This window comes from Budorcas taxicolor, chromosome 18 (genome assembly GCF_023091745.1).
Source record: "Budorcas taxicolor isolate Tak-1 chromosome 18, Takin1.1, whole genome shotgun sequence".
Classification (NCBI taxonomy): domain Eukaryota; kingdom Metazoa; phylum Chordata; class Mammalia; order Artiodactyla; family Bovidae; genus Budorcas; species Budorcas taxicolor.
In genome coordinates this window covers 65,052,824-65,078,354 of record NC_068927.1, presented here as the reverse complement: position 1 = coordinate 65,078,354, position 25,531 = coordinate 65,052,824, and the positions used below count along the sequence as shown (strand labels likewise).

The 25,531-nt window shown below is 46.6% G+C and overlaps 1 pseudogene; it reads left to right on the top strand.

Moving 5' to 3' along the window:
• Positions 1-1,359: 1,359 nt before the first annotated feature.
• Positions 1,360-23,158, top strand: LOC128064085 (putative killer cell immunoglobulin-like receptor like protein KIR3DP1; annotated as a pseudogene).
• The last annotated feature ends 2,373 nt before the right edge of the window (positions 23,159-25,531 follow it).

The following is a 25,531-nucleotide window of genomic DNA, read 5'->3' as shown; positions in this document are numbered from 1 at the left end:
CTTCCCTTCTCCAGGGGATCTTCTCGGCCCATCGAACCCAGGTCTCTCATGTCTCTTGCAATGGCAGGCAGATTCTGCACCACTGAGCCTCTAGGAAAGCCCCCTCAGCTTTCTAAAAAGAACAAAGTCCTGGCTTTTGAGAACATGGATTGACTTGGAGGGCATTATGCTTAGTGAAATAAGTCAGACAGGGAAAGAGAAATGCTGTATGTTTTCACTTATGTGTGGAATCTAAAAATCAAAATAGGGATTTCCTTGATGGTCCAGTGACTAAGACTCTGGGTTCACAATGCAAGGGATCCAGGTTCAATCCCTGGTCAGAGAACTAGATCCCGCAAGCTACAACTAAAAAGATACCACATTCCACAACTCAGATCCGATGCATCTGGATAAACAATAATAAGTATTAAGAAAATAAAAATAGATGAACAAATATAACAAAAGAGAATCAGACTCACAGATTCAAAGAAGAAACTAGTGGTTACCAAGGGGAGAGGGGAGAGGGGAGAGGGGAGAGGGGAGAGGGGAGAGGGGTGGGGGTGAGGGGAGAGGGGAGAGGGGTGGGGGTGAGGGGCAGCAAAGTCTGTAGAGTGGATTAAGAAACACCAACAACCATTTATAAAATAAATAACTCACAGGGTTATAATGTCCAGCACAGGGAATATAGTCAATATTTTATAAATTTTGTATTGTGTGTAATCTCTGAAAATACCGAATCACTATGTAATACACATGTAGCTAATATAATGTTGTAAGCCAACTATACATAAATTATTAAAAATTGTTTCATTTTCAAGGAAATGAAAATGGCCGTGCATACATAGAAAAGAAAATTCAATATAGGAAAATCCATAAATTAAAAAAATCATGAAATTAGCATTTTCCATAAAGACAGTTTTACTGCAGACATCATAGAGATGGTTGAACATTAAAGATAAAACATAATGCTTGGAAATTTTTTAATATAGGAATGAAATAAGAAATTCTATGAAAATCATATCAAGAATGATAACAGAAAATAATTCAGTGCCTCAAAGTTATAGCAGATTAGATATTTCAGCATACATTTTTGGTAAACTTTTAAACGTAGCCAAAGGTAGGTTGGGTCAGAGGTTGCGGTTCAAGCTGTTATACAATCTGAAGAGACAGAACTGGCCTTAAAATTTTCCAGGAAGCCCAATTCCTCCCTCAGCCAGGGCCCCCGCACTCTGCCTTTTTTAAGGTAAGAAGAGCCTGTGTGAGTCACCTTTCCGTCCTGTGGTCAGCTTGCACACGATGTTAGTTTGGGCGTCATCATAACATCCTGTGTACTCTTCAGGTCTGCTGAGCTGCTGCCTCCTGCTCAGGAGAAGCAGCACCATGCTGTCCACCATCGTCAGCCTGGCATGTGTTGAGTCCTGGAATGGAAGAAAGCCCAGTGCAAATATTGACCTGGAGGGCTGGGTCCACTTTAACAGAGAGCCCTGCCTCTGCAGGGGTGAAGTGGATCTTAATGATTGAGTTCATCAAGGCTGAGCACCGTCCTTGCCAACAAGGCCCATAGAACAGGCCGGGGGAGTAGAAGGCCAGGTCTGACATGAGATGGATTGTCCATCACGAGTCTTTCTTTCCAGGGTCCTTCTTGATCCAGAGCATCTGGGCGCAAGAGGGTGAGTCTTTCCCCCAAACCGTGGTTGCCATCCACCTCAAGTAAGACTCTCCTGTAATGAGAGGGGAGATGGCACAGAAGGCAGGGTGACGGTCAAGCATGGGAAGTCATAACCATATGAGGGTGAGTCTTTTGGAAGTAGAAAATGGGAGCCCAGGGTGGCTTTGATGGTAGAGAGTCTGCCTGCAGTGAGGGAGACCTGGGTTTGATTCCTGGGTTGGGAATATTCCCTGGAGAAGGAAATGGCAAGCCACTCCAGTATTCTTGCCTGGACAATTCCATGGATACAGGAGTTTGGTGGGCTATACCCCATGGGCTCACAAAGAGTCAGACACGACTGGTTGATTAACACTTTCAGGGAAATCTAGCCCCCAATTCTGGCCCAGAGACCCTCCCCCAGACACTCTTCCCTCTGCTCAGCCAGGCCCTATGGGCACCGACAGGAGACTGTGATGCTCAGAGCTGGGGTGACTGGGAGGGACTGGTGTTATCTGTAGACTGAGGGAAGGCAGCAGGGCCAGGGACAACAGACCCTTGGAGGACAAGGTGATGGCTCCAGCTCTCCAGCAGCTCCATGGATAGGCATTGCAGAGAACTGCTGCTGCTGGCCTCCATTCAGAAGAAGGGGAGAACCTATGCCCTGCCCCCTGAGATTCCAGAAGTTTCTACCACAGACTCCATCATGTCCTGTGTTTCTCATGTGAGCTGACATCATTTCACTCACACAGGTTGTTCTTCCATTGGGTGTCCACTCCGTCTTGTTTTATAAAACAAATTTTACATCATCAACATCCAGGAAGAATCTGTTAGTTGACACTTGCTCAAAATTCTCAGGCTTTCCGGGTAGCTCAGTGGTGAAGAACCTGCCTGCAATGCAGCGGCTGCAGAAGATGTGGGTTCAATCCTGGGGTTGGAAGATCCCCTGGAGAAGGAAATGGCAACCCACTTCAGTATTCTTGCCTGGACAATCCCCATGGACAGAGGAGCCTGGCAGGCTACAGTCCATGGGGTCACTAGAGTCAGACACGGCTGAGCACACACACGCTCAAAATTCTCAGCAGATGTTTTTTGTGTAGGGTGTGCTATTCCTCTGTGGTGTGGGAATCTCCATGCAGCATGGGTTCCCCTGGTTTGAAAAGGAGCCTTAGAGATGTGGGAAAGGGGTGGGTCGTCTGAGCCCAGGGAGGGGAAGGGGTTCCCCATTTTCTACTGTAAACCATGCATTCTTTTCCCTAAGGTGATCACTACAAGCCTTCCCTGTCATCCTGGCCAAGCCCTGGGATTCCTCAAGGACAGCATGTGACTCTCAGGTCACTCCCCTCTTGGATTTGACAGGTTCAGGTGCACAAGAGTGATAGAACTGATGTCCCTGGGCTCCAGGCCATGATGTTCTGGAAGGACTTCCTCGTGGGCCCATGACTGTAGCACACACGGGGACCACCAGGCAGCATATTCCAGAAGGAGTTCCTCATGGGCCCGTGACTGAAGCACACGTGGGGACCACCAGGTGTCATGGTCACTACAGTCACTTCCCCCCTGCATGGTCAGCATCCAGCGATCCCTGGAGATTGTCGTCACAGGTCAGAGAGCTCTTGTCCAGAGAGGCCACCCGTTGTCCCAGGCTCCCGGACCCCAGACATTTCTGGTGGGAGTGTGAGTCAGGGTCCAGTCAGAATGACAGAAAGTGCTCCGGGCATTCTAGATAAAATGCTATTTAATAGAGGAAATTTGGCCCCGCTGTGGGCAGAATGATGGCGTGCCTTGATACCCGCATCCTAAAACCCCAAATCTACGATTGCTACGTCCCATTCCAAGGGAAATGAAACCGCATATGGAACTAAGGTTGGTAAGCAGGTGACCTTGAGATGAGGAGGTTTTCCGGCAGATGTTCCTGTGCTTTTGATCTCTCCCACTCTGAGCGGTCAGCCCCTCAGTGACCCTCTGGACATGGTGATCACAGGTGAGAATGTCAAGAGCTGGCATACAGACTGGATGTACCAGGATGTGGAAGCCCCAGGTGTTTGACAGAACTGTTGTCCCTGAGCTCCAGGCAGTAATGTTCTGGAAGGACTTCCTTCCAGAGTGTGGGAGATGAGAGTAGGGTGCTTTTCATGGAGAGAAACTGACTTGGAGAGAGTTGCATCCGACAGACAAAGAAAGAGGAGAAACAAGCACAGACCACCTGTTATGACAGAAAAGACAGATGCAGGGGCAGAGACAGAGGAACTCAGAGATGGAGATAAAGAGTGAAGTGAGAGACACAGACAGAAGGGCAGGGAGAAGACAGGGTGCCCTTCCTCCCTGACTTTGCTCAGAGACCAGAAGCAGTTTAGGAGCCTGGTTCCCACTTCAACTCCATATTCTCTTTTCTACTCAAAGAACACAAGGATACACCATGTATCTGCCCAGGACTTCATGACCAGGTTGGTCTGTCTCAGGCTCTTTCCCCAGGAGGCTTAGTCCTCATGCCCCGGGTGACACACAGATACTGTGTTCACTCAGATGTGGCTTTGTTCCAGGTGGTTGAGCCACACTGTGCCCCAGGACACCAGGTCCCTGGTGATGGAGCCAAACGCCGGCTCCTGTGTGTTGTGTGTTTCATGGGTTCTCATGCTGTATGCTCAGGCCCATGTGCAACTTCACACCAAACGTTGTAAGATTATGGAGGTCAAAGCCCACAGAGAGATGGAATCAGAGAGAAAAGAGAGTCAACAGAAAGCAGAGGCAGAAACACTGTTGATGCATGCACACACAGAAAATAAGCCAGAGGGACTGGGGCGGTGGGAAAAATCTTTAAGAAATAAAGGTAAATAGAAAGAAAAAGGGATAGAGAATTAATGAGAAAGAAGGGAGTGGACAGAGAAGCCCTAAAAATAACAGACTTGGGAGGGTGGGTGGATGCAAAGATTGAGAAAGATGGTGATGTGTGGGCAGATAATAGGGATTACAAAAGAGAGCCAGGGAGACCGAGAAGCAGAGGAAGTCATGGAAGTGGAAATAGATGATAGACAGCCAGGGAAAGTGATGGATGAACATACACCTGGATGATAAAATAGGTAGATAGATAGCTACATACATAGAAAGGTAGATAGATGGTGGAACGATGGATGGATATATAGATAGATGATAAGATGGGTAGATGGAACGGTGGATGGAGATATAGACAGATAACAGAACAGATGAATAATGCTGAAAGATAGAGACGAGGTAGACAATGAGAGCCTCAGAATGAAAGACGGCAGATCTAATCAACCAATCCAAAGAGAAGTAGAGAGAGCTAAAAAAAAAAATACAAGAAGGAAAAAAATTAGGAGGGAGGCAATTTCAGAGACCTAGAGAAAGTAGGAGAGAGGCAGGGGAGAATAAGAGCATGAAAGAGAGAGAGAGTTGAGAAGAACCGCGGGTGTGAATTCTCAGTTCAGGGGTGAAGGACACGGGATTCGGGAAGAGTCTGTCTCACGAAACTGCCTCTCCTCCTTCCATGTCTGTCCAGAAAACCCTCTCTCTAAGCCCAGGGGGGTCCCGTGGTGAGGTCAGGGGACAACGTGACCTTGGTGTGCAGCTCCGAGAGCACCTTTGACCAGTTCCATCTGCTCAGGGAGGGGGAGGACCCTGGGCACCCGCTCGCTGGAGGGCGGGGCCCCCTTGGAGCACTCCAGGCAGAGTTCCCTCTGGGTCCTGGGACCCCAGCCCACAGCGGGGTCTACAGGTGCTATGGCTCCTTCACTTGCTCTCCCTACTCATGGTCAGACTCCAGTGACCCACTGTTCCTGAGTGTCACAGGTGAGGAACCTCTTCCTGGCCCATGCTTTGTTGATTCCTGTTCAGTCGCTAAGCTGTGTCTAATTCTTTGTGATCTCGTGGACTGCAGCACGACAGAATCCTCTGTCCTTCACATTCCCCCCTTCATGGACTTCAACTTTGTCGTGGTGAAGGGGCTTGTGTAACTCAATGAAACTATGAGCCATGTCATGCAGGGCCACCCAAGCCTGATGGGTCATAGTGAAGAGTTCCTACAAAATGTGTTCCCCTGGGGGAGGAAATGGCAACTCACTGCAGTATTCTTGCTTCCAGAACCCCACGAAAAGTCCCATGCTTTACAATACACTAAATTACATTGCGGTGGCCCCAAATGCCATTTGGCTTTTCCCATAATATCTTACTGTATCACTGAGCTCTATCTCAAGGGCTCTGTGCTGACGTCAGGGGACCTTAGAGCTTTTGGACAAACGGAAGCAATGAGAACCAGAGAGGAAGAGAGATGGTAGATGGCATCTCAACCCTCTTCCACTTCCTGTATGGATGCTCCACATCAGAGTCCTGTAATCAAGGCAAATAAAGAACAAGTTCAGGGTAGACCCATGAGGAGGAGAATCTGGACCCATTCGGGAGGATCCGAGATTGCATCGGCCCCTTGCTCTTAATGTTTTCCAGAAGGACCCCTGACATACAGGTGATTTTCCAATTAAGGAGCATAGATACTCATTCCTGGAGCAGACAGAATGTGTCCTGATTACGGCTGTCTTTCATCGCCAGGCACATCTTTCCTGCCTCCTTCCACCATCTCTTCTTCAGAATGGAGGGTCTACTCAATGCTTTCCCCAGGAGGGACCAGAAGCCCACCCCTGCCACATCAGTGCTCTGAGGGATGACAGACTCAAGGGCAGGCAGGAGGTCAACCTTCCAGAAACAAGAGTCCTCCTTCGGTGGGGCGAGGAAGGTTACTGTTCACCCCTTCTGGCTTTTCTCCCCTAGGATCCACTACAAGTAATTGCTCATCAACCATGGATCCACACACCACCAAAGGTAAGCAAGACGGTCTCCTATCTCAGCAAATTTCTGAGAAGACAGAGGGTTCCTGTGTGCGTGTTCATTCTACCACCTCAAAGCTCTGTGACTTTGGGCTCCTCAAAGTCCCTGTCATGTCAGCATTTAAGATCATGGTGTATTAGAACCAGAGGGGGCATTGAGTTTCTGATTCTCTAGGACTGGGAATTTCTACATTGAACAAAGTGACACAGAGTGACTTGACACCATGCTAAGGGAGCTGCATACCCTCCCTCCACCAGAATCTTTGTGGAAGGATGGGGGGACAAGGGGAGAATTTTAGGGAGCATCTTCAATATGTGCTATTCCTCTGCTAGTGTTTTATGAACTAAATACTCCACAGTTCAGAAATAGAAGTGCCATGTCTTCTTGAGGATTCCATTTGAGGTCTATGTGGATGGAGTGGGAAATCTATAGACAATTAAAGCAGTCCCCATTCATGCAAAAACACCATGCCTTGTAATAAGGGCAGCAGAGAAAAACTGCATCAGTGCCCAGGGGACCTGGTTTCAGACCACTGCTGGTCTTGCATGGCCTGTTTACTTCATCCCCTGCTAGCAGCTCTCCTGGATGCTTCAGTGCCTCCTGGGAAGTGGAGACGATACTGATCAGGTTGGGAGCTGCAGACACACTTTGAAACAAGGATATAATAACTCCTGAGTGTAGGGCAGGGTGTATGCAACGAATAACCAGACCTTCTTCCGCTGGCTTGTTGGCAGAAGCATGGCTTCCTCAAGGCCACTCCAGCCAGCTGCACCTTCTCCTTAGGCTCTTCGTAGCCTTCATCTATACCAGCATCTTCCTTGTTTCTCCTCCTCCAAAGCAGCCCAGCAGCTCTGAAGTTAAGAGTGGAGTCCAAGAATTGTAGGATCGTCTTCAAAAATCCCACCACCTCTTAGGAATCCCCTGGCTATTCTAACACTCTATTTTAACTATGTAATCTTTTAGGAGAAGGTATTCTAATCATTGCACATACAGGGTAGGTTACCATGATCATCCTGCTTTTTTGAAAATTCCAGAAAAGCATAAAAATTTGCAAGTTGAGTCTTCAAATTATTCAGTTTAAAATAAAAGAAAGCCATTAAAAAAAAAACAAACCTCTGTTCAGTAATAGTTTATAAGGATGAACTTGTTTACAAGACAGAAACAGACTTGTAGACTTAGAGAACAAACTTAGAGTAACAGAGGGGAAGGATGGGGGGAGAGATGGATTGGAAGTTTAAGATTAACATGTGCACACTGCTATATTTAAAACAAAATGCTTTCCATGAAACAATAATCAAAGCAAAGCAAGTTGGCCAAATAGAAAGCTGAAGTATATTCTGTTTGAGATATCCAGTGTGGTGCTACTTGCCACATGAGGCTGCGTGTCTGCATGGTACGGCGATTCAGTCATGTCCGACTCTTTGTGACGCCATGGATGGTGTGTAGCTTGCTAGGCCCCTCTGTGCATGGGATTCTTCAATCAAGGTCTTGAAGTGGTTGCCATTCCCTTCTCGAGGGGATCTTTTTGACCCAGGGGTCGAACCTTCATCTCTCATGTCTCTTGCATTGGCAGGAGGATTCTTTACCACTGAGCCATCAGGGAAGGCCTCTCAGCCTTTTCCCAGCCGTGTGTCCTGAGGGTGCTGGGGTTCCAGGGGGAGAAACAGGACAACAAGATGCCCCTAGTCTGGATCCGCACTGGCCGATAATGTACTCTCCCTCTGAATCCAAAAGTCTGCTATACACATCTGTGTCTTTTTTGCTGTCTTGCATACAGGGTCATCATTGCCATTTTTCTAAATTCCATATATATGCATTAGTATACTGTATTGGTTTTTTTTTTTTTTTTTTACTTATTTATTTATTTATTTTTACTTTATTTTACTTTACAATACTGTATTGGTTTTGCCATACATTGACATGAATCCACCACGGGTGTACATGCATTCCCAAACATGAACCCCCCTCCCGCCTCCTTCCCCATAACATCTCTCTGGGTCATCACCGTGCACCAGCCCCAAGCATGCTGTATCCTGCGTCGGACATAGACTGGAGATTTGATTCTTACATGACAGTATACATGTTACAATGCCATTCTCCCAAATCATCCCACCCTCTCCCTCTCCCTCTGAGTCCAAAAGACCTCTGTGTCTTTTTTGCTGTCTTGCATACAGGGTCGTCATTGCCATCTTTCTAAATTCCATATACATGTGTTTATATACTGTATTGGTGTTTTTCTTTCTGGCTTACTTTACTCTGTATAATCAGCTCCAGTTTCATCCATCTCATCAGAACTGATTCAAATGTATTCTTTTTAATGGCTGAGTAATACTCCATTGTGTATATGTACCACAGCTTTCTTATCCATTCATCTGCTGATGGACATCTAGGTTGTTTCCATGTCCTGGCTATTATAAACAGTGCTGTGATGAACATTGGGGTACATGTGTCTCTTTCAATTCTGGTTTCCTTGGTGTGTATGCCCAGCAGTGGGATTGCTGGGTCATATGGCAGTTCTATTTGCAATTTTTTAAGGAATCTCCACACTATTTTCCATAGTGGTTGTACTAGTTTGCATTCCCACCAACAGTGTAAGAGGGTTCCCTTTTCTCCACACCCTCTCCAGCATTTATTGCTTGCAGATTTTTGGATTGCAGACAGTCTGAGTGCTGTGAAGTGGTACCTCATTGTGGTTTTGGTTTGCATTTCTCTAATAATGAGTGATGTTGAGCATCTTTTCATGTGTTTGTTAGCCATTCGTATGTCTTCTTTGGAGAAATCCAACAACACATTGAAAAGGTCATACACCATGACCAAGTGGGCTTTATCCCAGGGATGCAAGAATTCTTCAATATCTGCAAATCAATGTAATTCACCACATTAACAAATTGAAAAATAAAAGCAATATGATTATATCAATAGATGCAGAGAAGGCCTTTGACAAAATTCAACATCCATTTATGATAAAAACTCTCCAGAAAGCAGGAATAGAAGGAACATACCTCAACATAATAAAAGCTATATATGAAAAACCCACAGCAAACATTATCCTCAATGGTCAAAAATTGAAAGCATTTCCCCTAAAGTCAGGAACAAGACAAGGGTGCCCACATTCACCGCTACTATTCAACATAGTTCTGGAAGTTTTGGCCACAGCAACCAGAGCAGAAAAGGAAATAAAAGGAATCCAAATTGGAAAAGAAGAAGTAAAACTCTCACTGTTTGCAGATGACATGATCCTCTACATAGAAAACCCTAAAGACTCCACCAGAAAATTACTAGAGCTCATCAATGATTGCAGGATATAAAATCAACACACAGAAATCCCTTGCATTCCTATACACTAATAATGAGAAAGTAGAAAAAGAAATTAAGGAAACAATTCCATTCACCATTGCAATGAAAAGAATACTTGGGAATATATCTACCTAAAGAAACTAAAGACCTGTATATAGAAAACTATAAAACACTGGTGAAAGAAATCAAAGAGGACACTAATAGATGGAGAAATATACCATGCTCATGGATCGGAAGAATCAATATAGTGAAAATGAGTATACAACCCAAAGCAATTTACAAATTCAATGCAATCCCTATCAAGCTACCAGCGATATTTTTCACAGAACTAGAACAAATAATTTCAAGATTTGTATGGAAATACAAAAAACCTCGAATAGCCAAAGCAATCATGAGAAAGAAGAATGGAACTGGAAGAATCAACTTGCCTGACTTCAGGCTCTACTACAAAGCCACAGTCATCAAGACAGTATGGTACTGGCACAAAGACAGAAATATAGATCAATGGAACAAAATAGAAAGCCCAGAGATAAATCCACACACATATGGACACCTTACCTTTGACAAAGGAGGCAAGAATATACAATGGAGTGAAGACAATCTCTTTAACAAGTGGTGCTGGGAAAACTGGTCAACCACTTGTAAAAGAATGAAACTAGATCACTTTCAAACACCGCACACAAAAATAAACTCAAAATGGATTAAAGATCTAAATGTAAGACCAGAAACCATAAAACTCCTAGAGGAGACAACAGGCAAAACACTCTCTGACATAAATCACAGCAGGATCCTCTATGACCCACATCCCAGAATTCTGGAAATAAAAGCAAAAATAAATAAATGGGATCTAATTAAAATTAAAAGCTTCTGCACAACAAAGGAAAATATAAGCAAGGTGAATAGATAGCCTTCTGAATGGGAGAAAATAATAGCAAATGAAACAACTGACAAACAACTAATCTCAAAAATATACAAGCAACTTATGCAGCTCAATTCCAGAAAAATAAACGACCCAATCAAAAATGGGCCAAAGGAAATAAAGTTTTGAGTCCTCTTTGGAGCCAGACTGTCCACAGCTGATTCAGGACGAGAACCTGGGTCCCACCCTCTAGAGCAGGTGATCAGACTGGGCAGAAAGAGAGAGCTGAGACCTCATGTCTGGGCTGAGATGCCTCCTGAGCCCGGCCTGGAGACATCGGCACTGGGTCCACGGAGGGGCCGCCCCCTGCCCCAAGTCCATGGCCATGGGAACCCCGAGCGGCAGCAGCAGCCCCCTATGGACCACATCCTGTTTGTCCTCTAGGGCCCCATGGTCTCCTCATCTGTACAGGGCGGGGGTGGGGGCGGCTGGGCTCTCAGAGCTGCAAACATGCCTTCCATCCTCTCTGAGTTTCTCCTCCTAGGCCAATTGTTCAGGGTAGGGAGGGCATCACAGGAGGGCACAGGACGCCCACCCTGCCCCCAGGTCACAGGAACCACAGGGCTCAGGCAGCTGGAGGGGCCAGGGATCCTGACGGGGAGAGAATCAGCCTAACCTTTTGGTGGCAAATCTCTCACTTCCAGGGCTGAGTCTGGGCCAGAAACCACGAAGCCTGCAGGTGAGTCCTCTCAGGGCTCTCGGGACCCATGTCTCACTTGAGCCCTGGGAACTTCTGGGTGGCGAGGTGGGGGCACTGGGATTCTAGAGTGATGCTGGAGAAACCTGGAAGGGCTCCTGAGCTGAGCTGGGGAGTGAGGGGTGGGGAGGTCCTGGGACTCAGGCTCTGACTTCCTTCCAGGGACCTTCCACAAACTCACTATCCGGGCTGAGACTCTGGAGCAGCTCAGGGTGCCCATGTGAATACACTGCATGCAGACTTGGAATGTGAGAGTGAGCACACAGACCCTCACGGAGGATGCTGCAGTTGGCCTGCACTATTTGGAGAAGGAAATGGCAATGCATTCCAGTATTCTTGCCTACAAAAACCCATGAACATTGGAGCATGCCAGCCTACAGTCAATAGGGTTGTAAAGAGTTGGACATGGCTGAATGACTTCATTTTCTTTCATTTCATTTTAAAATTTATTTATTTTACTGGTTCCATTTTTAATCTCATCATATACATATTTTATTGAATGTAGTTGACTTACAATGTTTTAGGTGCACAGCAAGGTGATTTTCAGTTATACAAACACGACACATTATTTTTTAGATTATTCTCCTTTTTAGATTATTTCAAGATATTGACTATAGTTCCCGTGCTATACAGTAAATCTTTGCTGCCTGTTGCATATCTTTATCTTTTTAATTAGAAATCTAGCATTGTATTCATATTTCTATTTTTAAATTTATGGTATATTCCACATCAGTGTTATGCTACACTGAGAGTGAAAACATGATGCCAAAATCCCACCATGTCCACATTAAAGTAAATGGAAAACAATGGCAATGTTAATTGAGGGAGGAAATATTGAATTGCATTATGTTACTGGTGGGCTTTCCTGGTGACTCAGAGGATAAAGAATCTGCCTGCAATGCAGGAGACCTAAGTCGATCCCTCGATTGGGAAGATCTCCTGGAAAAGGAAATGGCAACCCACCCCAGCATTCTTGCCTGGAGAATCCCTATGGACAGAGGAGTCTGACGGGTTGCAGCCCATGGGATCACAAAGAATCAGACATCTCTGAGGGCCTAAACTATTCTCAAGGCTCTGAACTTAAGGGTTATAACACTTTCCCAATCGTATAGAGATAAAAAGTGGCAGAACAGACAGAATTTTTGTCTTGTCATTAAAGGGACATTATGACCAAACCTGCATGGACAGCTTTGAGAACAAAGGATTCCAGGATTAAAAGATTTCCACAGTGGAGGGTACATAAGTATAGCTATGGCTGATCCATGTTGATGTATGGCAGAAACTAACAATATTGTAGTTGTCCTTAAACTAAAAATAAATAAATTAAGGGGGAAAAAAAGCTTGCAACAGGACTTTCCTGGTGGTCCAGTGGTTGGGAAATGCCTGCCAATGTGGGGGACACAGGCCCGAACCCTGGAATGGGAAGATTCCACATGCCTCGGGGCAGTTAAGCCCGTGGGCCACAAGCCCATGTGTTTAGAGTGGGTGCTCCACAACAAGAGAATCCCCAGCGATGAGAGACCCTGCGCCACAGCAAAGAGCAGCCCCCTTCCCACACCTAGAGAAAGCCTGTGCACAGCGACAAAGAGCCAGCACAGACACTAATTAGTTAATTAAAGCACTGCAACAACCAGCCACACCTCCTCCTCTTTTAGTGTGTGTGTGTAAGTGTGAAAGTGTGAGTTCACACTTGGGTGTTTAATCTGTATTGTTCTCTCTTCTCCTTGGAATTTTCTTCCTCATGGGCCAGGGTTATTTTGCATTCAATAAACACTGTTTGACCATCCCTCTCACTCCCCCAAAAGCCCATCTAACTCAGGTAAGATGATTCTTTGGGGCAAAAGTTCATGAAATCGTTGGTCTGCTGGCTTTCAAAATAAAGTAACTACTCCTCTCCTGAAGACCTCATCGCTCTGTCCCTTGACAAGCAACATGAGGTTGGAATCAGAGCACATTCATGAGACATTAGCAGTGGTGTCATTCATTTTAGACAAAATCCATAGACGTTACTCTCACAATTGATATCTGTGGTTTAAAAGAAGATACGCAGATGGCCAAGAGACATTAAAAAAATGCTCAGCATTGCTAATTAGTACAGAAAAGCAAATCAACACTGCAAGGTGGTACCACCTCATGCCGATCCGAATGGCCACCATTAGACAGTTGACGAATAAGAGATGCTGGAGAGGGTTTGGAGAAGAGGGAAACCCTCTTACACTGTTGGGGGAGTGTAAGCTCGTGCAGCCACTGTGGCAAACAGTATGAAAGTTCCTCAAAAAAAGTAAAAACAGAGTTTCCATGTGATCCAACAATTCCAGTCCTGAGCATATATCTGGGAAAAACTATACCTTGAAAAGATTCATGCACCTCTGTGCTGATACAGCAAAACTTACAATAGCCAAGACATGGGAACAGCCTAATTGTCCATGGAGAAATAAATGGATAAAGAAGATGTAAATGCTTATACACACAGAGAATGGAATACCACTCAGACATTTAGAAAATGAAATCATGCCATTAGGAGCAGCATGCATGAACCTGGAGATAAACATATTAATGGAAGTAGACAGAAAGAGAAAGACAACTTTCATGCGATATCACCCGTATGTGGAATCTAAAAGGAACATATCAATGAAACAGGAAGAGACTCACAGACATAGAGAACAGGCTTGTGGTTGCCAAGGAGGGAAGGACTGCGAGCTTGGGATGAACAGATGAACTGCATTTACACACAGAATGAGTAGTGAGCTCCAATTAACATAAGTAAATTTAAATTCTAAAAAAATACAACTTCTCTATTGAAAAAAAAAGGAATGAGGTCTTACAGTATGGCACAGCGATTTCTATCCAGTTTCTTGCCATAGATCATAATGGAAAAGAATATAAATGTCGAGCTGAATCAATTTGCTGTCCAAATATTGTAAAAAATTAGCCTCCAATTAAAATAAATAAATTTCTATTAAAAATAATAATAAGATAATAAATAATAAATAAAAATTTTTAATTAAAAATTTTTGGTTTATATATCTGCAATAAAACATTATATGGCAATAAAAATGCACAAACTGAAATGACAAAGAATACAGATCAATTCTGAAACATGATATTAAGTAAATAAAAGGACATTTTAAGAAGGGTGACTATACTGTTACTCCATTTCATTCATAATGATCAAGAGGAGACCAGACTTATTACTTACGGAGCATCACTAATCTTAATGACCCCTACCCGCAGCACAATTGTGTGGAATTACAGCCCTTACTGAGGTTCTTTCCTGTCTATGAACAACAGTTGAACTGGGTGTATGTCTGCCCTTGGAGTCCAGAAGTAGCTTGGCCATTTTGTCCCAGTTTGGAGTTGATTGTTGTGGACACGCCCCTCACTCAAGCATTCTGGAGCTTGGAAGTCTCTACCTGACATATTTTGTGTTCATCTGAGTATCTAGGAATCAAGGTGGTCCACCTTTTCAGGCAGAACAAATCCCCCTCCGCAAAAAACACCACAGTCATCTTTACACACATTATCTTTGTGTACATGTGTGGTCCTTGGATTGGAAAGGGAGGAAGAGAGAGAGACAGAGAGAGTGTCTGTGTGCAAAGTCTCCACTCACAGTCACGGAATAATTTCAGATGAAGAAGAGTCAGAGAAAGAAAAATATCACATGATATCGCTTACTTGTGACATCTGAAAAAATGAACTTATTTACAAAACAGACTCACAGAGAAGGAACTTATGGTTACCAGGGGGGATAGTGTAACGGGGAGGTTAGATTGGAAGTTTGGGATTGACATATACAGATGGCTATATTAAAAATGGATGACCAACAAGCTGTATAAATCAGAGAGTTCTACCTAATATTCTATAACTACCTAAGTGAGAATAGAATTGAAAAGCAACAGATGATGTATATGTATAACCGAATCACTTTGCTGTACACCTGAAGCTAACAGTTAGTTCCTTAATCACATATATTACAATGTAGAATTTTTTCATGTTTTCAAAGAGCCATAATACGCATGTCTGGTCCTCCATAAGAATGCACAATAAAAGTCTCTATTAATGAGTCTTTAGTTGGCAACCTGCACTGAGCCTGACATACGAGGTGGGAGCATGTGATTTCTCTTCTGTGAAGAGTTAAGGTGAATCAGATTTATCATGAGCTTGGGAAAAGCATCCTGCATGCTATACACTGAATCACAGTTACTACTTCCTAAAGGCAGCAAGATCTGTTCGAATCCTCTTAGGTTTACAGTGTTTAGGGAAACAAAAAGTGACGATCGGGTCATGAGGTGTGCTCAGTGCTGTGGTTCAGGTCAGTTCCATCCCTGGTGTGAGAAGAGGCTGGCCATCTTCCCATGTGACATGAGCCAGGCTGACTGTACCAACAGCAACGCCTGCCGTCCGCATCCTGTGATGCAGTGAGCTTTGCTCAGTTCTGCCTCCTGTCTCACAGAAGCAGAGCCATGTGCCCCACACTCCTCAGCCTCCTGAGTCTCGGTGAGTCCAGAAGACATGGTCAGAGAGGGTTATGGTGGAAATTAGAAGGTCTTCACACCACTGACCAGGTTCCCTGGATGAGGGTGCAAGGAACATGGGGTGCATCAGGACAAGCCATCTCTGACGTGCTTTTCCTTCTAGGATTCAGTGTGAATCTGAGGATCTGGGCAGCCATAGGTAAGTCCTCCCCATCCCTTATTTCTCTGTTGAGCAGAGCAGTTGGGGCTGATGCAGATGACACTGGGGGCTGGGGTAAGACCCCTGTCAGTACAGTGAGAGCCATGTGCCCTGTGGATCCCAGGTCCTCCTATTGACCTTCATACTCATCTTCACTCTCCCCAGAGGTTAGACCAGCTCTGGACTCTGGACCTGAAGGCACAGTGTGAAGTCTGGGAGCCGGGAGTTAGGCCCACTAAATGCCATTTCTGTCATGAGAGGGGAGCAAGAGGCTGCAGCCCACAGACCCTCCCCTACATGGTGGCTCATGGCATCTCCAACCGGCCCTTAACAACAGGATCTGCAGGGCTGCCCACTAGATCTGGCCCCAGGGAAGGGTCTGGCCATCAGGCAGGGCCACGTGGACCTTCTCACACATTTGATGTAGTTTAGCTAACAAAGGAGCGAGGTTCAAGGTTTACTTCCTTCTTTTCAGGCAAGTGGCTTTTTCACTGCTTAGTTGTGTTAGTGTTAGTTGCTCGTGTCCGACTCCTTTCGACCCCACGGACTGTAGCTCACCAGGCTCCTCTGTCCAAGGGATTCTCCAGGCAAGAATATGGAGGGGGTTGCCATTTCCTTGTCCAGGGGATCTTGCCAACTCAGGGACTGAACCCTGCTCTCCTGCATTGCAGGAAAATTCTTTACCATTTTGAGCTATAACAAATGCAACAGGAAAGTCCTTTTGCTTCTTGTCCATGAATCAGTTTTTCTGTAGTGTTTTATTTTGCTTTCATTGTGCAGCTTGCAGGATCTTAGTTCCCTGATCAGAGATTCAACTCGGGCCCTTGGCAGAGAAAGTACCAAGTCCTAACCACTGACTTCCCAGGAATCCCCAGGTTTTTTGTGGTTTGAGGGAAAGTTTTTCATCATTTTGTCAACCCAAGGAGTTATTCATGTCCTGAGAATCTCTGTGATGTCCGTCCTGGGTTGACTGTGTCTCTGTCTGTCCTCAAGCCCCAGGTGTCCTTGAGCATCTGGGTGAGGCACTTTGGGGGAGGAGAGTTTAAAGAATTAAGGGGAAGCCCACCCATGAGGGCAGTGGGGAGAGCTGCCCATTCCTATTTTCTTCTCAAAGCCTGTGTCTCCTTCTCTCCTAAGTAAATATGAGGAGCTGTCTTTGTCTGCCTGGCCAAGCCCTGTGGTTCCCTTAGGACAGGGTGTGACTCTTTGATGTCACTCCGTTCTCCACTTAAGAGATTCAGACTGTTCAAAACAGACAGGAGAAGGCAATTACCCAAGGTCCAGGGAGATCATTTCAACAACTTCACCCTTGGCCCAGTGACCAGAGAACATGCCGGGTCCTGCACGTGTTCTGGAGCTGACTGGTCCACACTCAGTGACCCCCTGCAGATTGTGGTCACAGGTAGGAGGGGTCCAGCCCAGCCCAGGACACCCGTGCCTGCAGACAATGCTACCCTAGGTCCACGTGACCGTGCAACCCAAGACTTCCTCAGGATCCCCAGCCAGGACTGGACCAGGGAAAGAGAACCCACTCTGAGAGTTTAAACTCAGGGTGTTCAATAGAGGGATGGGGTGACCCAGTGCAGGAAGGAGGAGCCTCCCTAGGCATTAGTTAGACAGGATGCTGCCACTGCCTGCCAGCAGGGAGGATGGGGAAAGACCCTGATCCAGCACCTGCCACCCAGTAGGGAGCTGTAATCCCATATGAAGGAGCTGGAGCCCCAGGGAGGAGTCCCAGGAATGCCTCCAGAGGCATGAGATGGGGTCACAGGTGGGGAAATGTTCCCTTTTTTCTCCATCTCCATCCCAACATCCTGCAGTCACCGCCCACATTCTAGATGAGTGTGAAGGGAGCCAGAGTATGCATCCTCAGGCCCACCCCAGCCCCCACCACGCATATTAGGGATGGGATGAAGCTGAGAGCATGGCAACCTGCTCCAGTATTCTCAGCTGGAGAATCCCGTGGGCAGAGGAGCCGGGCTGGCTATGGTCCATGGAGCTGCACAGAGTCGGGCTTAACTGAAGGGACGGAGTGTGCATGCATGAGGCTGAGAGCAGACCCAGCAGCTGAAGAGCCTAGAATAAACAGAGGAGGCTGAGTTCTGGAGAAAGAGAAGCATGAGCCAGAAAGAAAAGCATGAGCCAGAGCCCGAGAACAGGCTAAAGAGAACCCAACAGGACACACAGGAAGGGTGATTGACTCTGCTGGTAAATGGGGAGGAGTTTTGCACCTTCAGATGTCAGGGGAAGCACTGAGGTGACTCACCGAAGCTCACAACCTCTTTGCTCCTTGGCGTGCTCCCAAAACCTGCCATCTCAGCCCACCCAGGGCCCCTCGTGCAGGTGGGACAGAATGTGACCCTCTGCTGTCACTCACTGGTGTGGTTTGACAAGTTTATCCTGCACCAAGAAAACAGCACAGAGCTATTCCAGAGATGTGGACAGATGCTCACTGGCGGGTATGCCGCAGCTGACTTCTCCATTGGCCCCATGACTTTGGTGAGTGCGGGCACCTACAGAGCTACGGTCTCTCAGATGCTCCCCCAATGAGTGGTCAGTCCCCAGCGACCCTGTGGACATCATCATCACAGGTGAGTGTGGCCAGACCAGTCCCTTCTGCTCTCTGTGTCACAGAAGGTCTGGTGTCCAGTCCAGCATCAGTACCAGGAGTGAATGACTGGCGTGCCGAGGCACTCACAAACTCAGGAGAGGGAACAAACCAGAGAGAGGAGGTGTGAAAGCGGAAGGGCAATGAGAACAGAGTCCCTGCCGTGTGCTAAGGGGAAGACAGAGCCGGTGACAGAGCGAAGGAGTGAGAACGTGAAAGAACAACCAACGGAGACAAATGCACCAGAGCAGGGACATGGGCAGTTCCCTGCTCAGGCAGACACCGATGGGTGCTTAAGGGGTGGGTTTCCCACTTTCATGTCAGAGCTCCCTTCCTCTGTCAGCAGCACATGTGGTACCAGACGCCCTGCAGTCCGGCCCCTGGGTGATCGAGATGGAGGTCGACACCCTGAAGTTGCTCAGCCTGTTGGTTTAACGTGTCCTTCTACACAAAGAGGCGGGGAGTGGTCCCTCCAATCCTCCCCGCTAAGAAGTCCCTTCCAGCCCCTGGGGGTGGGCAGGGCAGCGCTGAACACGCCCTCAATAAAGAGGTGGTCCAAGATCAAATAAGATTCTGCAATTTTCAATCCATAACCTCCTCTTCTGGGTCAATCAATGCCACGTTTTCTGATGTTCCCAGCAGTAGTTAGTAGTCTGTTTATTTAGTTAGTAGTCTGTTTATTTCAAGAGAACAGCACATCTGGTTGATTTTTAAAATTTATTTTATCTTATTTGTTTATTGAAGCCTAGTTGAATACAGGTGTTGTTAATTCCTATTGTATAACAGAGTGATTCAGTTATTCATATACATATATTCTTTCTTTAAAAAAGGACATTAAATGACAATCCATTTTTAGAATTATTTACTCTTTTAAAAGGATTTTAAATGACACTCCATTTTTAAAGTTGTCTGAAGTTTTCCCTGTGCCGGGTATCCCTTGCTGTGGGGCTTTCTCTCCTGGCGGTGGGCAGCCTTCTCACTGCAGTGCCTCTCTTGTTGCACACTTCTGAGTTTAGTCCTCTATTTAGGACTAGAGTTACTTTGTGCTCTGAGATAAAGGTCTGCTCCTTCCAGGTCTGTCCAAAACCCTCTCTCTCATGGCAAGGGGGCCCAGTGGTGAGGTCAGAGGAGAACATGACCTTGGTCTGCAGCTCCGAGAGTGCCTTTAACCAGTTCCATTTGCTCAGGGAGTGGGGAAACCTTGGGCGCCCGCTTGCTGGAGGGCAGGGCCCCCACAGAGCACTCCAGGCTGAGTTCCCTCTGGGTCTCTGACAGCCCACAGCGGGGTCTACAGGTGCTACGGCTCCTTCACGCATTCTCCCTACTCGTGGTCAGACTCCAGCGACCCACTGTTCCTGTCTGTCACAGGTGAGGAACTGCTTCCTGGCCCATGCTTTGTTCTTCTTGTTCAGTCACTTTGTTGTGTCCAACTCTTTGCCACCCTGTGAATTGCAGGACAACAGACTCCTCTGTCCTTCACCATCTCCTCCTCATGGATCACAGCCTTGTAGTGGTGAAGGGGCCTTTGTACCTCTGGGAAGCTATGAGCCAGTCATGCAGGGCCACACAAGACAGATGGGTCATAGTGAAGGGTATTGACAAAAGGTGGTCCCCTGGAGGAGGAAATGGCAACCCACTCCAGTATTCTTGCATTGAGAACCCATTAAGAGTCCCATGTTTACAATACACTAAATCACATTGCAGTGGTCAATAAGGCCATTTGGCTTTTTCCATGATATCTTACTGTATCACTGAGCCCCTTCTCAAGCTCTCCATGCTGGTGTCAGGGGAACTTAAGGCTTCTGGGGGAAATGGAGGCAATGAGAACCAGAGAGGAAGAGAGATGGTAGATGGCATCTCAATCCTCTTCCACCTCCTGTATGGATGCTCCACAGCAGAGTCCTGTCTATCCCGGCAAATAAAGAAAAGGGTCAGGGTAGACCCAGGAGGAGGAGAGGCTGGGCTCATTTGGGAGGATCCGAGATTGCAATGTACACTTGCTCTTAATATTTTCCCAGTAGAACCTCTGACATACAGGTGATTTTCCAATTAAGGAGCATTGATACTCATTCCCAGAGCAGAGAGGATATCTCTTGCTTACAGATATCTTTCATTGTCAGGCATATTTTTCCCACCTCCTTCTACCACCTCTTCACCAGGATGGAGGGTCTACTCAACACATTCACGGTGAGGGACCAGAAGCTCTCCCCTGCCCCATTAGTGCTCTGAGGGATGAGAGAGTCAAGGACAGGCAGGAGGTCAACCTTCCAGAAACAAGAGTCCTCCTTTGGTGGGGCGAGGAAGGTTACTGTTCACCCTTCTGTCTTTTCTCCCCTAGGATCCACTACAAGTACTTGCCCGTCAACCACGGATGCACACACCACAGAAGGTAAGCAAGACGGTCTCCTATCTCAGCAAATTTCTGAGAAGACAGAGGCCTCCTGTGTGAGTGTTGGTTCTACCACCTCCCAGCTCTGTGACTTTGGGCTCCTCAACATCCCTGTCATGTCAGCATTTGAGATCATGGTCTGTATTAGAACCAGAGGGGGCATTGAGTTTCTAATTCCCTGGGACTGGGAATTTGTAAATTGAACAAAGCGAGTCACAGTGACTTGATCCCATGCTTAAGAGAGATGCTCACCCTCGCTCCACCAGCATGTTTGGGGAAGATGTGTGGACAAGCGGAGAATTTTAGGGAGCACCTTCAGTATGTGCTATTCCTCTGCTAGTGTTTTATGAACTAAACATTCCACAGTTCAGAAGTGTCGTGTCTTCTTGAGGATTCCATTCCAGGTCTATGTGGATGGAGGGGGAAATACATGGAGGATAAAGAAGTCCCATTCATGCAAAAGCACCATGCCTTGTCATATGGGCAGCAGAGAAAAACTACATCAGTGCCCGGGGGACCTAGTTTCAGACCGCTGCTGGTCTTGCATGGCCTCTTTACTTCATCCACTGCTAGCATCTCTCCTGAGTGCTTTAGTACTTCCTGGGAAGTGGAGACCATATTGATCAGGTTGAGAGCTGCTGACACAGTTTGACACAAGGATACAACAGTTCCTTGTGTAGGGGCAGGGTGTATGCAATGAATAAGCAGACCTTCTTCCGTTGATTGTTGGCAGAATCACGGCTTCCTCAAGGCCACTCCAGCCAGCTGCACCTTCTCCTTAGGCTCTCCGGATCCTTCATCTATACCAGCATCTTCCTCGCTGTTCTTGTCTGTCACTGGTTACCCATAAAGTAAGTATGAAGAGCCAAACTGTCACTGGTGCTCTACCCACAATCGTTAAGTGAGAAGGAGGGAAGCACAGGGTCATGTGACCCAGGGGGAGGTGGGCTCATAGCAGAGAATGGCGTTTTCACTTCCTGTAGGTTAAAAACTGATTTCCATTGTTGTAATCCCTGAGGGAATATCTTCCAGAGGGCAATGGAACCATGTTCTTTTTATGAAAATGTGTGTTAATTAATTAATTAATTAATTCTTTACTTTACAATATTGTATTGGTTTTGCCATACATCAACATGAATCCGCCATAGGTATACGTATGTTCCCCATCCTGAACTCCCCTCCCTCCTCCCTCCCTGTACCAGCTGCATCAGGTCTCAGCTGCAGCATGGGGGATCCTCATTGCAGTGCTGGGGTGAATTTGAAGGCTCCAGAGCTCGCGGGCTCAGCAGTTGCAGCATTGAGGATAGTTGCTTCAAGGCATGTGGGATCTCAGTTCTCTCACCAGGAATAGAACCCACAGTCTCTGCACTAGAAGGTGGACTCTTAATCACTGGGCCACCAGGAACATTCCAAGCCCTGTTCTTCCTTTCAACCACAGCCATCTGTTCTTCTCCGCTTTATGATCTTGGGAATCTGCTGATAGGCATTAGAGGATGGTCCATAAGAAAAGATGTAGGATGGGCTCCATGGGTTTGCACAGATTCCTGAGAGAGTCAATCAGTGGCTGGGCTTATATATGGGATGATTTTTTTTTTTTTTTAGTTTAGTAGAGTGAACAGACTCAGCAACCTGGGGCACACCCCTGCTTTTTTGGCTTTGATGTCCCCACCAAAGATATGGACGTCTAGAAAAATCGCCCCCACCCCAAGAGCCTTGACTCTCTTCCATTCGCAGATGTTGCCGTCATGGAAGGAGAGCCCAAGGAAGACAGAACAGTGAACGGCGAGGTGGATCCTCCCAGCCCAAACCCTTGCCATAGCCCGAGCCCCTCCAATGCCCAATGCTCCAGCCTTGGAAGATCTCATTTCATTCCATCATTCACATCTCCTTCCTCTCAGGACCCATCAGCAAAGGATGTGATATTCATCCACTTGAACCACAGGATCCTCTCTGAGAGCCTGTTCACTCCCACTCCCCTGAGCCCCTTGCACCTCTTTGCCGAGACCAGTATCTATGAGGAATTTGATGTAAACCAAGACCATGCTGACCCTGACCTGGCCCCATCCTTTGAGCACACAGAGTGTTATCAATTGAAGAGCTACATCTCTCTTTAAAGGGGTTCCTCCGTGGGCGCTCCTTCTCCTCCTCCAAAGCAGCCCAGCACCTCTGAAGCTAAGAGTGGAGTCCAAGAATTATAGGATCGTCTTCAAAAATCCCACCACCTTTTAGTACTCCCCTGGCTATTCTAATACTCTATTTCAACTATCTAACCTTTTGGGAGAAGGTATTCTAATCCATTTCACATATAGGGTAGGTTACCATGATCATCCTGCTTTTTTGAAAATTCCAATAAAGCATAAAAATTTGCAAGTTGAGTCTTCAAATTATTCAGTTTAAAATAAAAGAAAGCCAATTAAAAAAACCCTCTGTTCAGTAATAGTTTACAAAAATGAACTTGTTTACAAGACAGAAACAGACTTGTAGACTTGGAAAACAAACTTAGAGTAACAGAGGGCAAGGATGGGGGAGAGATAGATTGGGAGTTTAAGATGAACATGTGCACCTGCTATATTTAAAACAAAATGCTTTCCATGAAATAATAATCAAAGCAATGCAAGCTGGCCAAATAAAAAGATAACGTATATTTTCTTTGAGATATCCAGTGTGGTGCCACTTGCCACATGAGGCTGCATGTTTGCGTGCTACGGCGATTCAGTTATGTCCGACCCTTTGCGAAGCCATGACATTTTGTAGCTCACTAGGGCCCTCTGTGCATGGGATTCTCTAGGCAAGAATCCTGGAGTGGTGGCCATTCCCTTCTCGAGGGGATCTTCTTGACCCAGGGATCGAACCCACGTCTCTCATGCCTCTTGCATTGGCAGGCGGATTCTTTACCACTGAGCCATCCGGAAAGGAACATCAGACTTTTCCAGCCATGTTCCCGGAGGGTGCTGTCGTTCCAGGGGTAGAAACAGGACAGTATCCCCCTCAGTCTGGATCCGCACTGGCTGATAAAGTACTCACCCAGCCTCACGGTACAGACCATGACTCTACAGGTATATGAAGTGAAACATTCAGTTCTTCAGTCACACCCACCACGTTTCACGTGCTCGGTAGCGTCATGTGGCCAGGTGCCATGGTGCTGGACAGAGCAGATGTTTAAAAAGTCCCGTCACCACAGAGAATTCTACTGGACGTTCCACTCCAGATCACCGAGGGCTGCAGGGGAACACTTGCCGCAGGGAGGGTTTGCACGTGTTGTGTTCATCCATCTATATTTGCATGTTTTGTCTGTTTTGCTTCTTTTCACCAAAGCCAAGGATTTGAGATCATGTGCCTTTTAAGTTATGAACTGGTGGTACAATGCGGCTTGGCTCAACCAAGCGGAGGGCTGAACAGGATAACACCATGAAGACCCCGGTGTGAAGTGAGGTGGCAAATGGGGTGAAAATCAAGCTCCTCAGAGACTTATGCTCATTGACTCTCTGTGTGATGTCTCTCCTGGCTTAGAACTAAACCGCCCAAGACCTCTTTTACCAAGAAATGTCATGATCACTTAAAGTGAAGACATTCTGGGGCTCACGTGTTGCTACTGTCACTGTTTCCATTTTTCTCCTAATATCCTTTTTTTCTTTTTTTGGCCTCTAGGTGCAGGGACCAGATGTCATGATCTTCATTTTTCTGAATGTTCACAGTGTAGACATGAACCCAAGTTATTCTCATATATCTTCTTTTAAAAAAAATATTTGAATGTTAGCATTTGATGCCCACATTCAGCAGAATCTGAATTCTTCAAGCACCTACAGAAGATGGGTTTACTGGGTCATGGGTGTATTTCTGCTGTGTGGCACCAATGTCTAGTACAGAGTAGGTGCTCTGCAATAATTTATGAACTGACTGAAGAGGAGAAGTAAATTCCATTTCTGGAGTGGACTGAGAAAATAAAGTTCTGAGTCCTATTCAGAGCCAGACTATCCAGGGCCGCTTCAGGACAAGAAACTGGGTCCCACCCTCTAGAGCAGGCGATGAGACTGGGCAGAAAGAGAAAGAGCTGAGACCTCAGGTCTGGGCTGAGATGCCTCCTGAGCCCTGCCTGGAGACATCAGCGCCGGGTCCATGGAGGGGCCACCCCCTGTTGTGAGTCCATGGCTGTGGGAACCCCGAGGGGCAGCACAGCCCCCCCAGGACCACATCCTGTTTGTCCTCTTAGGGCCCAATGGTCTCCTCATCTGTACAGGGCGGGGGCAGGGGCAGCTGGGCACTCAGAGCTGCAGACATGCCTTCCATCCTCTCTAAGCTTCTCCTCCTCAGCCAGATGTGCAGGGCAGGGAGTGGACCACAGGAGGGCACGGGACGCCCACCCTGCCCCCAGTTCATGGGAACCTCAGGGCTGAGACAGCTTGAGGGTCCAGGGATCCTGATGGGGAGAGAATCAACCCAAGCTTTTGGTGGCAAATATTTCACTTGCAGGGCTGAGACTGGGCCAG